This window comes from Trichosurus vulpecula, chromosome 7, assembly GCF_011100635.1.
Source record: "Trichosurus vulpecula isolate mTriVul1 chromosome 7, mTriVul1.pri, whole genome shotgun sequence".
NCBI classification, from domain to species: Eukaryota; Metazoa; Chordata; class Mammalia; order Diprotodontia; family Phalangeridae; genus Trichosurus; species Trichosurus vulpecula.
Genome location: NC_050579.1, coordinates 167,377,524 through 167,396,033, shown reverse-complemented (window position 1 = coordinate 167,396,033; position 18,510 = coordinate 167,377,524).

Genomic DNA, 18,510 nt, shown 5'->3' with positions numbered 1-18,510 from the left:
AAGAAATGTGAAAGCTCCACCACTAGTTATTGTGTTTTACTTTGCTTTCAGGATTATTAAGTGAATCTTAGATAGGATCAGAATTAAAAGATCATCCTCCTAATTCTTTGCCAAAGGGAATTGGCACAATCAACAAGAGTGTTCAACCCCATTATATTTGCAGAAGTGTAATGTACAGAGTAATATCACAATACTTCCAAGAAGGACAAACTCAATATTTGGGTCAATGTATTAATAAACTTCTAATGACTTTAAATGATGTTTAAACTCATTCCATAGCAAATCTGCACTCAGTTCTTTCCTTCAGAGCTTTTTGACAGAGTCTCATTGTATCAGGTGCATTTTTTTCAATACCACATGGGTCAGTAACCTTTGCTCTTTCCCTGCACACACACTGTTCCCCTAATCCCAAGTTATATTGCCAAAATGTGTTATTTATAATAAGGTGAATATACATCCGACATCATAAGAGATCTACCATACTTCTTGGAACCTAACTCCAAGGGCATGCCTTACTAATGGCAGACTGGTAATTAATGATGGTTGATTAGCACTGTGATCAATGCTCAATAAATATTTGCTGATTGACTGCTATAAGCATATGAGCAATGACTTGTAAGATAAACATCATTTATAATTAATGGCAAATAATCTGATTAGGTCATTTTTCATTATCAAGTCTACATCAAGTATTCAATAAATGTTTCTTGATTGGTAAGGAAAGAATGTATGTGAAGAGACAGACAGACACAGAGTCAGAGAGATTAAACTTAATTGAAGCACGAACCCCTTAAAACTTTTTTTTTTGCTTCAGTAAGAAAACAAAAACAAAAACATGAATTAGATCAATCCTTCATGTAACAGTAAGATATTTCTATAAAGTAAGAAAGTAAATTATATCTCAGGCATCAATTCACTGCCTCAAAATATTTTCTGTATATTTTCCCTTTGTGAAATGTAAGAAATATAATTTTAGGTTTTTCTGATATAGAGAATCCTGAATTTGATGAATGAAAACAATCCTTGCAATTTCTTTATCAAAATTAATTAACTTATTATTATCTAGTGAAAATTTAATGTTGTTCTTTAGCTGATATCACATGCACTTAAAATGCAGTAAAATTATAAAAACTAAAAATAAAAGTCTATGGGATTTACAAAATACAGTAGCTTCTTTTATAGCTAGATATCTGCCTGGGAATACATCTTAATTGTGTGTGTGTGTGTGTGTGTGTGTGTATGTAGGTATGTAAATAATTATAGCCATTAAAAGCTGGGAGGGGATGGGAGGAGAAGTTCTCATCTCTATTCTCACTCAGATCCCAGAAAAGCATTGCCCTTCTTTTATAATGCTATTGATATGAATTCCATTCCAGTATACACTCCACAGTCTCAGTTTATTGTTATAGTATCTCTGCTATATCGTAATCGATTCAGTGATTAGCAACCCTACTAATCAATTTAACCAATTAACATTGAATTATTTTTAAAAAGAAATATTTACTGAGAATATACTGTAAGAACATAAGCATGAAACATTCCTTGAAATTAGAGCAAGCTCTCTCCCATACCACTTTAGTAAGTCCCTGGTAAGTGAGAGAGATAGATTTTTTTGTATTTTTTTTGCTTTTTTCAGTACTTGAATTTCTTCATTTCTCTCCCCATATACCCTCCAAGAAAACCATTGCATATAACAAATATTTTTAAAGGAAAAATAAGAACAAAACCCATCATTACATTGAAGAAGTCTGAAAATATGTGAATATACCACACCAGTGGACCTCACACATCCTCAAAGGAGTGGAGTGGGAAGAGTCTTCTTATGTCTCCCCCTTGGGATCATATTTGTTCTCTGTAATTTTGCAATAATCATTTTTATTATTTTGTGGTTATTTCTTTCTATTTATGTTGTTGTAGTCACTGTGCATATTATTTTCTTGTCTCTGTTACTTTATTCTTGATCAGATCACACTTCTTAATATTCATTATATGTCATTTCTTATTGCAAAATAATATTTCATTCTATTCATGTACATAATTTGTTTAGCCATTTCCAAATCAATAAACAACCACTTTGTTTCCAATTCTTTGCTACTACATAGAGTGCAATAAATATATTGGTATATATCTTCTTATCAATGACTTCCTTGGAGTATAAATCTTATAGTAGAATCTCTGGGTCAAAGACCATGGACATTTTAATTCCATAATTCCAGAACGTTCTACAAAATGGTTGAACTGATTCACAGGTATGTCAACAATTTGTTTGTGTGATTACCTTCCTATACCCTCTCCAATATTGACTATTTCTCATCTTTTGTCATTTTTGCCAATTTACTAGGTATGGAGTATAGCCTCGGATTTTGGTTTGTTTCATCTAATTTTTTAGATAATTCTTCCATATGATAGCTAATAGCTTGTAATTTTTCTCCAAGAACTGTTCATTCATATTCTTTGACCAATTTCAATTGGGGCATGGCTTTTAGATAGTCTGAGTTTGTGTGTGAGAGAGAGAAAGAGATACAAAGAGTAAGGATGAGGTCAAGATTGAGAAAGATACAATATAAATGTGTGTGTATATGCACACATTTTAGACATATAAGACATATATGTATACATACACATAGAGCATGTATATATATGTTATGATATTATACTCTTATCTGACAACTTTGATTTTTTTTAATCATACTGCTTTATTCACAATATGGCAGCTTTATTTTCATAGGTTCTCTTCTTCTCACACTCAACCTCCCCCTCTGCCACTCTTTTCCACGATTTTGAAGCTTTACTTATTAATTTTTTATTTCTTCATTTTATATAGCTATTTCATTCTTGCTCTCTTTGTACCGCTCTGTATTAGGAGGGCAGAGTTTATAATCTCAAAGAGGATCATAAACATGTCTGAAACGTTCGGAATCGCCGGATATAAGAAACTCTCAAAGTAGAAGGCAGAAGAATCAAAACATTTATTTAGGCTCCACAGTAACCAACCCATGAACCAGCAACCCCATTTTGATATATTGATCAAAAGCTTCCAGGCCCAATAAGTACGCCTTGAAAGAGTAACCAGGAGGCTACAGAGAAGCATGATTGCGTAAAGCAAAATCATGTTTCCCCCTCTATGGTAATAAGATTACCCACTGGCCTGAAGTCTTTGTTCAGCTTTTAGAAAGCTGAACAAAGACTTCAGGCCATTACAGCGACAGTTACAGCGACAGTTGGAGCCAGAGGCAGTTACAGAGGCAGTTACGACAGTTACGTCAGTTACAGCCACAGCCACAGACACAGCTGAAGCAGGAGCTGCCAGTAGCAGAGCTGACCTACGGGAGAAAGCTGAACAAAGACTTCAGGCCAGTGGGTAATCTTATTACCATAGAGGGGGAAACATGATTTTGCTTTACGCAATCATGCTTCTCTGTAGCCTCCTGGTTACTCTTTCAAGGCGTACTTATTGGGCCTGGAAGCTTTTGATCAATATATCAAAATGGGGTTGCTGGTTCATGGGTTGGTTACTGTGGAGCCTAAATAAATGTTTTGATTCTTCTGCCTTCTACTCTGAGAGTTTCTTATATCCGGCGATTCCGAACGTTTCAGACATGTTTATGATCCTCTTTGAGATTTTAAACTCTGCCCTCCTAATACACCCTCTCAGTTTAGTCCAGTCAAATCCCACTACTTTCCCCTTCATCTGCTTTTGTTTTCTTCACCTTTTTTTTTTCTAAAAAAAGTGATGTTTTCTTCCTCTTCATTATTAATCTTCTCTTTCTGCCTATTCTCTACTTTTATCCTTTGGTTGTTGCTTCTTAGGCTTATTTGTTTCTTCCTTATTCTCTACTTCTTATAGAAACAAGGCTTCTTAAAGTAAATTTCTACTTTCTCGTACCCCTACTTCCTCTGCATGAGGGAGGGGGAGAGAGAGCAAAATAGAGTTCTGTTGCTTATTAATACAGAATGGTGGATGAGGAATGGGGCAGGTGGGTTTGCTGGCAGAGGCCACTGCAGAAGCAAACCTATGTTTTGCAGAAGCAAAACTGCAGAGTACAAACCTATGATTGTGGTTGTACAGCCCCGCCACAGCTTGGGGGTTTCTGAGAATTAGTTGCTGAATGAATGCTTTTGGGAACAATAGGTAGTCTTCTCTGCTATTAATTCAGTAAGCCCTTACCAGGCATCTTTCAGCTGTGGAAACAACTACAATTATTTTGCCTCTTTAGCATGATTCTAGTTTTAGAGATGTGTGAGAGATTGTGGGGATCAGAGAAAATTCCATTCCTTCATTATTTTAGTCACATGACCTGGAATTCTTGAGGGAACCCAATCTTAAAGCAGATATAATAACGCATTTGCTCCCACCAGGTTCACTTCCACAAGTGAAATCACCAATGTATGAGTTTGCTGTAGAGATTTGATTGACTGCTCTGGTACATTCTAAAGCTTCTCCTCACTAGCCTTAGCTGGTGGCAATCTCTGGAAGTTCACGGGATCATGACTGTCTCTAATGCTCCTTTGTCTAAGAAGAGGAAGGAACAGAAACACAAAAAACTGAAGCAGTAGCAGAACACACAATCATGGGCCATGGGCCAGGCAAGAGAGGGCCCAATGCCTCTCCTTGATCCAGATGATGATAGCAGTTCTTCCTCTCTCAGATGTAGCCAGGGAGGAAATAGAGATGTTAGCATTTTTTTTGTATGTGTGCCCTTTTCCAGCTAGGCATCCTGTCTAATGCTCTGTCTTTGGCAGAAAGGAAACATTCATAGAATACCTGCACATACCTCGAAGGGCTTGTGGGAGGACTACATCATGTAGAGCAACCTGAATATTCTCAGTATGACTTAGGGATCATTCCACGGTCTCCTTTTACAGAAGTATATAATTAATAGACATTTGCTAGCTGTGTGAAGTGGGGAAAGTCACTTAATCCTGTTTGTCTCAGTTTCCTCATCTGTAAAATGAGCTGGAGGTGAAAATGGAAAACCACTCCAATATCTTTGCCATGAAAACCCCCAATGGGGTCACAAAGAGCTGTACACAACTGAAAAATGACTGACCAACAACATAATTAATAGAACTAAGAATATCCAGGACATAGAAATAATAAAAAACACTTTCTTTTTTCTTTATGCTCAACTTTTACCATATTCCTGTGCTTTTACCTCTTTCCTATTCCTTAGGGTTTTAATCTACCTCACCAGTGTAAATATAAAGGACCCACTGGGATTTGGAGCATTTTTCCCTCAAAGCAGCTTCAGCATTGTAAGGTTAGTCAGGAATAAGATCTTCTCTGCCCATCAACAGGTCTCACGTGGAGCCCATTAAGAGAAGCTTGATTGCTTGTAGGAAGGCTTACACACTTTTTATTGATTTCTAATTAGGCACTGAGCCTATTAGCTGAAAGAGTATATATTCTGAGAGGGGAGTTTGTGCTTTGAGGACTCACTTATGAGAAAGATGTCGTGATTGCCTGGTCAAGACTGAGTGGCTGTATGTTCAGAGCTCTCTGAATCCTCAAAAGTAAAGGCTCTCTTGATTCAGTGGTGGATGTCAAGCTTTGATTCAGGCAGTAGAGCCCTGTCTGTTGGTCTTTATTTTTCTTCTCTGTACTTTTTCTGTTTAATTAAAGAAGATTGTTGACCCTTGAAACAGCTGTCTTTCCTAGTAAAGCAGATAAAAGAATCTGCACTAGCAGCCATCCTGGGTATTCCAGTGTAGTTGCCACTACAAATATACATATTGTGGTGGCATTGCCAACAAAATCAAATTCTCCTCAAGTCATCTTTCCTTCTCACCATTTTAACCACTGTATTCAAATGGAGCAGTGGTAACAATCAAAATGCCGTTCTCTTTAAAATAATGCAGATTTCAACCCATCCAGTTCTGCTGATCCTTTGGAATCTTGTCCTATATATTCATTCCAGAGGGATGACCCAGTATCCTAGGTCCTTTCCATGTCTTCTCTTGAAGTACAGACTGATATAGTGGATAGAAAGTTGATCTTGGAATTATAAAGACCTAGGTTCTTATTACACCTGATACTTACTAGCTGCATGACCATGGGCATGTCACCTCAGCTCTCAGTTTCCTCATCTAAAATGAGGAGATAGAACTCTGTGACATTTGAGTTCCCTTCCAGCTCTAAGTCTGTGATTCTATGATTCTACTCCTTTTGAAAGGATATGAGTGGAGTACATGGGCTGTTCCTCAGTTATCTCCTCATTTCATCATGAACAAGCCACCTTCTTTTCACGTGTATATTTTTAATGGCATCTTCTCTGCAAAATTCCTTGCTTGTGATATCTTGTATCCTGCTCCCACTTACCATGTATCTCTATTATTTAGAAGTTGTATTGACTCTTGAATTGCAGTTGTACAACTCTGGTAGAATGTTGGTATTAAAAGGATAGGTGTTGTTTTCATGGGGAAGTTTGGGGTCATCAAAGAAACTGCAATTTCCCAAAGGCAACCCAACCCAATCGCCTCTTTCTGTTTAGTTCTGAGTTCAACTCTTTGTCTTTTTGCATTTTCTTTCTGAGATAAAAATATATTAATATATTAAAACATATTGATAGTATGATACCCATGTACATATATGCATTTTTGTGCACATTTATATACATAAATATACACGATTGTATGCACACACACAAACATGGACACTCTGGCTAATGAGCTACATAGGGGGTTGTACGTCTAAATGCACATCATAGCCCGGACAATTGTTCATCCTTTTGTTTTTTGCTCTGTGGATGATTAGTCTACACTCTTTTGAATGGTTATAGATCTCATCCAGGAAGCTTTGCAGTTTTCCAGGGTTTCATACAATCAGAACAATTTTATCTGCAAATATGCTCCACTATCAATAGGAAACCCCTATTCAATTTGAAATCTCAACTAGATATCCTGCTTGAAATTCCTTTTGACAAGTTCCCTCTTCCCTTGTTTTAGCCTTCTGATTATTAATGACTGCAGAGTCATTAATACATTATCTCAGTTGTTACATTTTTCAAGGACTTCTACAATTTTAATGTATGAATAGGAGACCTCTTGTTGAAAGACAGCTATTTTGTTTTACTGAATTTAATGCTTTTTATTATACTCAACTAAGAATTGCAGAAAGGTCCTTTTAAAATTTTTTTAAGTAAAACAAGAATTCCCTAAGATAGAATAGAAAAAAATGATCATACATGAAACTGCAAATCTATTATATACAACTTGTTATTCCTTTTAAATATATATAGGGTATATATATGTATATATTTATAAGTTATCATATAATTTTTTCTCCTTTTTTTTTCTTTCCTCCCCACTCAGCCCTAGAGATGGCTACCATTATACACAAATATGTATATATGTAAAACTATTCTATGCATATGTCTATTAATCAGTTTTTTTTTCCTCTGGATGCAGATAGCACCTTCCTTCATAGGTCTATTATAGTTCACTTGGGTATTTATAATAGTCAAAATGACTTAGTCACATAAAGTTGTTCTTAAAACAATATGGCTTTTACTGTATAAATGTTATCTTGGTTCTGCTCATTTCAATCTTCCTCATTTTGTGGAAGTCTATCCTTATTTTTCTAAGATTATCCTGCTCATCATTTCTCATAGCACAGTAGTATTCCTTTACAATCATATACCACAACTTGTTCAGCCATTCCATGATTGATGGGCATCCCAGCTATTCCCAGTTTTTTGCCACTGCAATGAGAGCTGTTACAAATATTTTAGAACACATGGATTCTTTTCCTTTTTCCCTAATCATCTTTGAAAATGGATCTAGTAATGGTATTGCTCAGTCAAAGGTTATAGACAGTTTAACAACTCTTTGGGCATAATTCCAGATTACTCTCCAAAGTGGTTAGATCAATTCACAATTCCACCAACAGTGAATTAATATTCCAATTTTTCCACATCCCTTCTAACATTTGTTGCCTTCTCATTCAACCATTTTATCCAATCTGATAGGTTCAAAATGATATCTCAAGGTTATTTTAATTTGCATTTCTCTAATCAATAATTATTCAGAGCATTTTTCACATGACTATAAATTGTTTTGATTTCTTCATTGTAAAACTGCCTTTTCATATTCTTTCACCACATAGCAATTGGGAAATGATTCATATTCTTATAAATTTGCCAAAGGTTTTCCATACAGTTGAGATATGAGACCTTTACCTGAGAAATTGTCTATAAAATTTACTCCCGATTTTCCACTGTACTTCTTATCTTGGCTACATGTTTTATTTGTACAAGAGCTTCTTAATTTAATGTGACCAAGATTATCCATTTTACACCTCACCCTGAATCAGAATAAATGAATAATTTTTAATTGATATAGATTGTAAAATAGGCATTTAGGACTGCGGAATTTGTTTTCTCAATATTTTTTCTCTCTTTTATTAGACTTAAATATTAAAACAAATGCACGTTAAGAAAAGAAAAAGAAAGATTATAAGCTTAAATATCACAACTTATACACAAAATAAGAAAAAAATGTCATGTGCACAAAGAACACAAGAGAAGATTCAAAATATGTAGCAATAAATTTCCATTTCAAGAAAGCCTATGTAATAAATAGTATGTATTGCATTGTATTTGCTTTCTTGCAAATTTTTTCTTTTGTTTAATGCTATGTGCTTGTTACTTCATTCTTTTTCCCCCTATCCTCCCTCCCCCCAAGAAGGCTATAATTACATATGGATAAATTTATATAGAGATATAGATATATACATACACATATACATACATACATACATGCATGCATATGTAAACATACACTTTCCCTAACAAATTCTATTCCTGATCTTTGTTTTTTATGTTTGTGGTTATTTCTTATTTCTTATCGCTCCTGGCTCTGTTTCTACCCACTACTTTGCTCTTCTGTTACTTAACCTTCCATAATCCCTCCTAAGGATCTCGCCCTTATCCTCCCATTTCTATGAATCTAAATGCTATTCTGTACCCTACTTTGACCTAGTCCCTCACTCCCCTCTAAAGATCCCTCTCTTATCCTCTCTCCCCTCCCTATACCTCTAGCATTTTATTTCTTTCTGAAGTTAGAAGACTTTTATACTCTTCTCCCTCTTGAACCTATTCTCTATAAAAGTGGATTTCCAGAAGTAACAACCTTCTTCCCCCATCTAATTCAACTGTATTGGTTCTTCTTCTCACACCTCATTTGTGTAAGATAAATACTTTTTTTTCAGCTGTTCCCAGAATGTTTTACTTTTGAAATTCATATCATACTCAGGTCTATCCTAATCTTTCTTATGAACTACCCAATTACTAATGACAACCCTAGACATATGTTTTACATTTTACACACATAAAAGGAAAACAGTCTGTCCTTTGAGTTCTTTCTATTTTTTTTACAGGGTGGAAGGCAGGGCAATTGGGGTTAAGTGATTTGCCCAAGGTCACACAGCTAATAAGTCTGTCAAGTTTCAAGTTTCAACCAGTTCTCTACTCACTGCTCCACCTAGCCGCCCCTTGAGTCCCTTCTAATTGGTCTTTCTTATGTGCCTTATATTTCTCTTGGCTCTTGTATGTCAAATCTTCTATTAAGTTCAGGGTTGTAGTTGTTGTTGTTGTTGTTTTGACAAAGTTCGGAAAATCTGACGATTCATTGCGTGTCCATTAATTTTCATTCAGGGTTATGGTTAGTGTTGCTAGGTGTGGTATTTTGGGCCAGAACCTCAGATTTTTTGCTTGATATATAGTGTTCCAAGACCTGTGGTCTTTTAGGGTCACTGCTACTAGGTCTTGTGTGATTCTAACTGTGGCACTACTACATGTAAATTGTTTTTTTTTCTTGTTGCTTATAATATTTTATCCTTGATCTGAAGATTTTGGAATTTGACTATAATATTCCTGCAGATTTTTCTTGTAGGATTTTTTCAGGTGGTGATTGGTGGATTTTTTTCTATTTCTATTTTCCCTTCTTGTTCTAATGCTCCAAGACAATTTTCTTTAATTATTTCTTGTATTATTGTGCCAAGATTATTTTTTGGATCATAGGTTTGAGGTGTTATTTTATCTCTTTTGTGCGGGAAAATCTTGAGAGCTCAGAATTTTCTGACCTACTCTGCCATCTTCCTAGAATCCTCTCCAATAATCTTTTTTTTTTTTGATGGAAATTTAGATGTTATTGTGATCAACCTGATAGCAAAACATTTATCCTGACCACGATGTAAGGTATAAAGTAGTATTATCATCTTTTTTTTTTTTAAATGCAATTTATTTATTTAACATATTTGGTTTTCAGCATTGATTTTCACAACAGTTTGAATTACAAATTTTCTCCCCATTTCTGCCCTCCCCCCCACTCCAAGATGGCGTATATTCTGGTTGCCCTGTTCCCCAGTCAGCCCTCCCCTCTATCACCCCCCTCCCCTCTCATCCCCTTTTCCTTTCCTTTCTTGTAGGGCAAGATAAATTTCTACGCCCCATTGCCTGTGTATCTTATTTTTTAGTTGCATACAAAAAGTTTTTTTGTTTTTGAACATCTGATTTTAAAACTTTGAGTTCCAAATTCCCTTCCCTCTTCCCTTCCCACCCACCCTCCCTAAGAAGTTGAGCAATTCAACCTAGGCCACACATGTATTATTATGTATAACCCTTCCACAATACTCATGTTGTGAAAGGCTAACTACATTTTGCTCCTTCCCAACCCATCCCGCTTTATTGAATTTTCTCCCTTGACCCTGTCCCCTTTCCAAAGTGTTTGTTTTGATTACCTCCACCCCCATCTGCCCTCCACTCCATCATCCCCCCGCCTTTTATTTTTTTTTTTTTATCTTCCTCCCTCTTCTTTCCTGCGGGGTAAGATACCCAACTGAGTATGTATGGTATTTCCCCTCAGGCCAAATCTGATGAGAGCAAGGTTCACTCATTCCCCCCTCACCTGCCCTCTCCCCTCCTCCCATAGAACTGCTTCCTCTTGCCACCTTTATGGGAGATAATCCACCCCATTCTATCTCTCCCTATCTCCCTCTCTCAGTATGTTACTCTCTCATCCCTTAATTTCATTTTATTTCTTTTAGATATCTTCTCTTCATCCTCAACTCACCCTGTGTCTGCTCTCTCTCTTTTACATATATATATATATATACACATACATACATATACACATAGATACATACATACATTCACATTCACTTATATATATACTTAAACATATATATATATATATATATGCATATATATATATGCATATTCCCTTCAATTACCCTAATACTGAGGTCTCATGAATCATACTCATCATCTTTCCATGTAGGAATGTAAACAAAACAGTTTAACTTTAGTAAGTCCCTTGCAATTTCCGTTTCTTGATTACCTTTTCATACTTCTCTTGATTCTTGTGTTTGAAAGTCAAATTTTCTATTCAGTTCTGGTCTTTTCACTGAGAAACCTTGAAAGTCCTCTATTTTATTGAAAATCCATATTTTGCCTTGGAACATGATACTCAGTTTTGCTGGGTAGGTGATTCTAGGTTTTAATCCTAGCTCCATTGACCTCCGGAATATCGCATTCCAAGCCCTTCGATCTCTTAATGTAGAAGCTGCCAGATCTTGGGTTATTCTGATTGGGTTTCCACAATACTCAAATTGTTTCTTTCTGGCTGCTTGCAGTATTTTCTCCTTGATCTGGGAGCTCTGGAATTTGGCAACAATATTCCTAGGAGATTTCTTTTTGGGATCTATTTGCGGAGGCGATTGATGGATTCTTTCAATTTCTATTTTGCCCTGTGGCTCTAGAATATCAGGGCAGTTCTCCTTGATAATTTCCTGAAAGATGGTATCTAGGCTCTTTTTTTGATCATGGCTTTCAGGTAGTCCAATAATTTTTAAATTATTTCTCCTGGATCTATTTTCCAGGTCAGTGGTTTTTCCAAGGAGATATTTCACATTGTCTTCCATTTTTTCATTCCTCTGGTTCTGTTTTATAATATCCTGATTTCTCATAAAGTCACTAGCTTCCACTTGCTCCAATCTAATTTTTAAAGTAGTATTTTCTTCAGTGGTCTTTTGGACCTCCTTTTCCATTTGGCTAATTCTGCGTTTCAAGGAATTCTTCTCCTCATTGGCTTTTTGGAGCTCTTTTGCCATTTGAGTTAGTCTATTTTGTAAGGTGTTGTTTTCTTCAGTGTATTTTTCAGTATTTTTTTGGGTCTCCTTTAGCAAGTCATTGACTTGTTTTTCATGGTTTTCTCGCATCCTTCTTATTTCTCTTCCCAATTTTTCCTCTACTTCTCTTACTTGCTTTTCCAAATCCTTTTTGAGTTCTTCTATGGTCTGGGGCCAGTTCATGTTTTTCTTGGAGGCTTTGGTTGTAGGCTCTATGACTTTGTTGTCTTCTTTAGGCTGTATGTTTTGGTCTTCTTTGTCACCAAAGAAAGAATCCAAAGTCTGAGACTGAATCTGGGCGCGTTTTCGCGTCCTGGCCATATTCCCAACCAACTAACTTGACCCTTGAGTTTTTCAGTGGGGTATGACTGCTTGTAGATTACAGAGTTCTATGTTCTACGTTTGGGGGGGAGGTGCCAGCTCTATCAGAGCCGCACTCCTCCTTCCCCAAGGACCCCCAGTCCAGACTGGGCTCAGATCTTCGGCAGGCTGTGCACCCCTGCTGTGATCCGCCACTTAATTCCTCCCACCAGGTGGGCCCGGAGCAGGAAGTAACAACAGCTGTAGCTGCCCCACCTCCGCTGCCCCCGGGGCTGGAAGCCGAACCGCGAACTCCTTCCACTCCCGCAGCTTTTCCCACTAACCTTCTCCGCAGTCTTTGGTGTTTGTGGGTCGAGGGGTCTGGTAACTGCTGCAGCTCACATATTCAGGGCGCTAGGGCCCCCTCCGCCAGGCTTCTGGTCTGGATCGTCCACGCCGCTCAGGCTGGGCTCTGCTCCACTCCGTTCCCAGCTCCCAGCTCCATGTGGAATAGAGCTCACCCAGAGACCATCCGGGCTGTCCTGGGCTGGAGCCCTGCTTCCCTCTACTGTTCTGTGGGTTCTGCCATTCTAGAATTGGTTCAGAGCCATTTTTATAGGTTTTTGGAGGGACTTGGGTACGGAGCTCACTCTAGTCCGTGCTTACCAGCCGCCATCTTGGCTCCGCCCACCTCCAATAATCTTTTAAAATAAGTCCAATTGTTCCCACACTTTTGTCATCTCCCACTCTTTTAAATATCTTGAAAATCAGTTACTTACAATTGTGTTACTTCCATTATAGCCCTCCTTTGTGTATACTTGCTTCAGTTCTGCTGCTTTTCTCATCCTTCTTCTCCCACACCATTTCTGCCTCATCCATAAACACATCTAAGGCTTTAAAGTAATTTTGATCATTTTACTATCCCTGACTACGCAAAGAATGGGTTACAAAATCTTTGCAGAACTTTTCCATTTTTTTCTGTTTGTTGTCCTTCCATTTTTTTCCTTGGGACACTTGGCATAATTGAGCTTACTTGAGTCTTTTGTCAAGCTTTCTTTTAATTAGTTTTATCCTCCTCTTCTCTACTTGCTGAAGTAACACTTGGTCATCTTTCCTTGTCTCTCTCTATAGAGTTTTACAGGGAAGTTTATTTTCAAACTAGTATTTCCTTTGGCTGCCATATTTTCTTATCTAGCAAGTAGGCCAGATGTTTAATGACTAGGGTGCTTTTAGGAATGATTTGGTCTCCTTTTAATGTTAATTGGTTTATATTAGCTAAACTTTATGATATTTTTACAATTGTTGATGTTATCCTTCCTACTGTCTATGTTCTATTTTGTCAATATCAATGACACTTGAAAGTGTCAGGTGCAAATCATTTAATCAAATGCCATATCACTTTTTTTCCTTTTTTTCTAGCTTCATATTAATTTTCACCTTTGCTCAAGCAAATCAGTGGCCTAATTTTATACAGACAGTTGATTCAGGAATGGCACTCATATCAGTAATGCATAGTTTCATGTATATTAAACTACACTCAATTTAATTTTTGTGATATTATTCAATATTGGTCATATTAGGCACCTTCTGATTCTTCTCTCTACAAAGAGTATTCACAAAGTATACTGTATGGTTTCCATGGAATTTGTGAATCTTTGACCTCTTTTATTCCTTATTCAAGATCCTTATTTTTGAACTTTTAATTTTTTTCCATTCTCACCTGTGCCTATCTTTATATTGAAGTGATTGAGTATAAAATTAGGTGGAGATTTAATTAATATGGGCTTATAGAAATTTTCACAGAATTTGCCTACCCCTTTATCCTGTACACCCAATATTAATGGATAGAGATGAACTATTTCACGGTTTTTTGCAAGTACTTATCATGACCACAGAAATATGTGATGACTAAATGACACATGACATGATGCCCTTTGTTATCTTTAACAGTAAAATCAATTGTCTTCATTCTCTATTTGCTTCTTCCCTAATATCTTGTGTGTCAGTCTTTCATTTAATTACAATTTCCTTCATTCTTTCTATTACACTTACAGAGTGAATGTCATTATCAATACAATTCACTTAGACATTGATAAGATTCTCACATGTAGGCTATCCAGGCTAAGTTAAAGTTTATAGGCATTAATGTATTATTGTTGTCACTTTCTGCACTCTTTTTTGAGAATAATGCCACTTTCACTGTAGGAAGAGTAGGAAAAGTGAACATAGGACAAGGAGATAATTGTTCACTTTTCTTTCTTTCCTGGACTGACATGATCAAGTTCATGATGAAAACAGTCCATCACTAAAATAAACTGAGTGTGTTTGTGGCCCTGGAACTATCACAAAACCTTTTAGATTTCATTCATTTTGAGTCACAAACAAACATTTTGGCTTTCTTTTAAACTATCATTCCTCTAATGTTATGTTACATAATATTATAGTTAAGGCTATTATGGCTATAAGAAAGATGAAAAAATATACAAATTGAGCTTCCTTGCTATGAATTCAAGTCAGTAAACAACATAGTCCGAACTTCTTCAACTCATATTCTGTGTTTCATAGCAAGATTCAGGCAAGTCAGAATTTTCATATTATGACCTTTACAATCAAGACATATTCCCATACAAATTAACTAGTGATTATGCTTCACAATGCAACTATAATGAGACCTCTGGATGATTAATAAAGGAATGTTCTTTTTATTGAGGAAAATCACCTATGTTCAGTATTTATTTAACGACCAAGAAACTATGAAGTATTAGACTTATCTTTTGGTTATAGCATTAAATACACATTAATGCTACTATTATAGACATTGTGCCTAAAGGAGACATGTACTTCATGGGATGTTTGTGTTAGGTGGCTTTTCAAACATATTGCTTAGTGTCTTGGGAGAAATGTCTGAAGTAGAAGGTAAAATACTTGCCATTTTGAATTTCCTTGAATGACAACTGTTTCCTCAGTTCTATTTCCAAATTACATCCAGTTTTTAAAATACAATCAAATCATGAGCAAGTGGTTGGTGAAAGAGTTCATTACTTCAATCTGCTTGAATTCCTTGTAACACATTCACTTGATTATTCATAATGACAATTGCCCACTTTTCCTTTATTATATTAATTACTTTAAAAAATCCTTCAGACTGAATTATAGCTCTTTTCTGGACTCAAATACATTTTGACACTTGACTTGCAACTCATGATTTAAATCATGAGCTTCTCTTGAAATATCCAGATATCCAATAGCCTCAATGTTCTGTTTCTTTCCTTTTAATTTATTTTTCTGTGAGAAATCTTCTCAAGATTTCCTGGAAAAATATCTTTTGGGGATAACTAAGTGAACTAAAGAAAAAGGAAGTTGAGCAATTCAGAGCTCAGGCACTTGCTGGCTATATGACCTTGGGCAAGTCACTGCCTTGCTGAATCTTAGTTTCTTCATCTCTAAAACAGCAGGTGGGAAGGGGAAAGGGTGAGGAGTTGGATTAGATTATTTCTTTTTTAATAAGGAATTTGTGTTTTATACTGTTTATTTTATTGTTGTTTTATTTTTATTTTTAGGAAGCAGTAGGGGTTAAGTGACTTGCCCAGGATCATACAGCTAGTAATTGTCTGAGGCTGCATTTGAACTCAGGTCCTCCTGACTCCAGAGTTGGTGCTCTATGCCACCTAGCTACCCTGAGATTAGATTATTTCCTAGATACCTTCAAGCTCTAAATTCTATCATCTAATGTACTTCCTGGTATTCTTAATCTGATTTTTTTAGATTTATTTAAGGCCTTTTTCCTTTATATTATGAAACAGATTTTAACATGTCATATATTCAGTTCACATATTACTAAGGTACATAGTTACTAGCAGTGATCAGTGAAAACTAAGGAAAGAGAAAGAAACTGATGTGCATAAATGAAATAGATGTGACATTTCAGCTTCCTTTACTAATACCTTTAATCTAAAAATATAGTTCCTGAATTATGTTTTGCTTTTATTATAATTACTAGGTATCTGAATTACAGACAATGTTATTGTTCAAATCCTGAAAAAAAGCTAGGTAAATTGTCATTACCAGCAAACCCTAATTACAATTTTCTGACTTTAAGAATTAAATTGTGCTAAGCAAGCTTCATTTGAAATGGAAGAGATACTCCCTCAAATCCCACCCCACCCCCACCAAAAAAAAATCAGCCAAGGAATTGTAATTCAGAAGGAATGCATTTGATAATCAAATGAATACAAAAGCCAAGCCAATACTTACAGTTGCCATTGAAATAGGACTTTAGAATTTACAAAGTTGTTCACTTGACTTTTCTTATTTTGGTCTGACAATAACCCTGTATTTTTATTGCTGTGTTACAGATGTTAAAATAGGCTCAGGAGTTTAAGTGACTTACTAAACATTACACAGTTAGTAAGTGTCACTGAATAAATTTGAACTCAGTTCTATCCTTACCCCAAGTCCAATACACTTTCTATTACACCGTGACACTGATAAATGGGACAAGAAATATAGGGTTGATTTTTACATGTTCTGAGCAACAATGGATGTTAAATGTATTATCACCAGCAGAAGTCAATAAAAAGAAAAATTCTCATTTCCCATGGACTTTACTTATAGTATACATAGAATTAATAATAATAGCTCATATCATATAGAAATTTATATCTCTTTTGGTCCTCACAAAAGCCCTAGGAAGTAGGTGTTATTAGTATCCATATTTTACAGATGAGGGGTTCTCATTACTATTCCCACAGAGTAGTTCTCACATTTTCTGTAGTTTTAAGTGGCTGAAATTTTGCTCATGTTTTTGAAATGAACCATTTTGAAGATAGCCTTAAATTCACCTAACCATTGACTTCCCTGTCACATTGTATAATGCTACATGGATAAAGACACATAATCTTTTCTATTAGCGTAGCACCCTATTTGAGCTGCCCTTACCTCAACTTCTATTTGTAGATTTTGTCACTAGTGTGGTAACTGCACTAGATTCAAGGTGTTCTATGGGTCCACAGTTTTAAAATATTATTATTACTGCTACTAATTATTACTATTAATGATAATTGTTAAAAATGATGACAGATAACATTTATATAGTGCTTACTCTGTACCAAGGAACATCCTAAACACTTTACAATTTGTATCCCATTTGATCCTCACAACAACCCTGGGGGGCAGATGTTATTTTAAAAGTGAAGAAACTGAGGCAAATAGGAGTTAAGTGACTTGTCCAGCATTGCAACACTAGGAAGTGTCTGATGCTGCATTTGAACTCAAGTCTTCCTGACTCCAGGCTGGGTGCTCTATCCACTGAACCACCAAGCTGCCTTCAGAAGCTCGTAAGCCCCCACTGATGCATTTACCTTTAATAGTCATCCAGTTGACACAGTTATCTCAACATAAAAGCATTTGCTCTAATGGTATAGTAAGAACAAGAATAATAAAAATTCTCCTTGTGAACATAGGCATACTTTTCCACAAATTGAAAATGTATCAATGAGAAGAGTGGCGACATAAATACAGTTCACTAGTACAGAAGGGCACCTGGAAGTAATGCATGTAGCAGAGACAATTCTCACCTCTAGCACCATAGGGCCCAAATGTCTCTTATCCTTTCATGGTATCCTCGTGTTGCTTCTCCTGAGTGCAGTGCTGCTCCTGGGTAATCCTTCAACTGGGCTCGATGCACTGGATTCTCTCCTCAGCTCAACTCCTGACAACTCAATTGATAAATTTCCTCTGGTCTTATATTTTGATTCATGGAGCCCAGGGATCTATTGGGCCCATTAGCTATACTGTAAGATGCTATAGTTAATAGAAGGGAAAGAGAGATAAATCTCTTCCCAACCCAAGAAGTAAGGTGTGATCCCTTCTCAAGAGGTGTGTTGTTCTTCAAAAGCTGTCTTTCTTTTGTATTTCTAGAGCTTCATTTATCTTTACTGCCTCCCTAGAAAGTATGTCTTACTATTAAAATGGTTACCAGGGGTGTGACCTATCCTTCTATCAGTCAATGGCTACCTTAACTCTAAATTTATCAGGCTTATTTGAAGATAGAAGATTCCAAAGGCTTGAGAAGTGACCAAGAG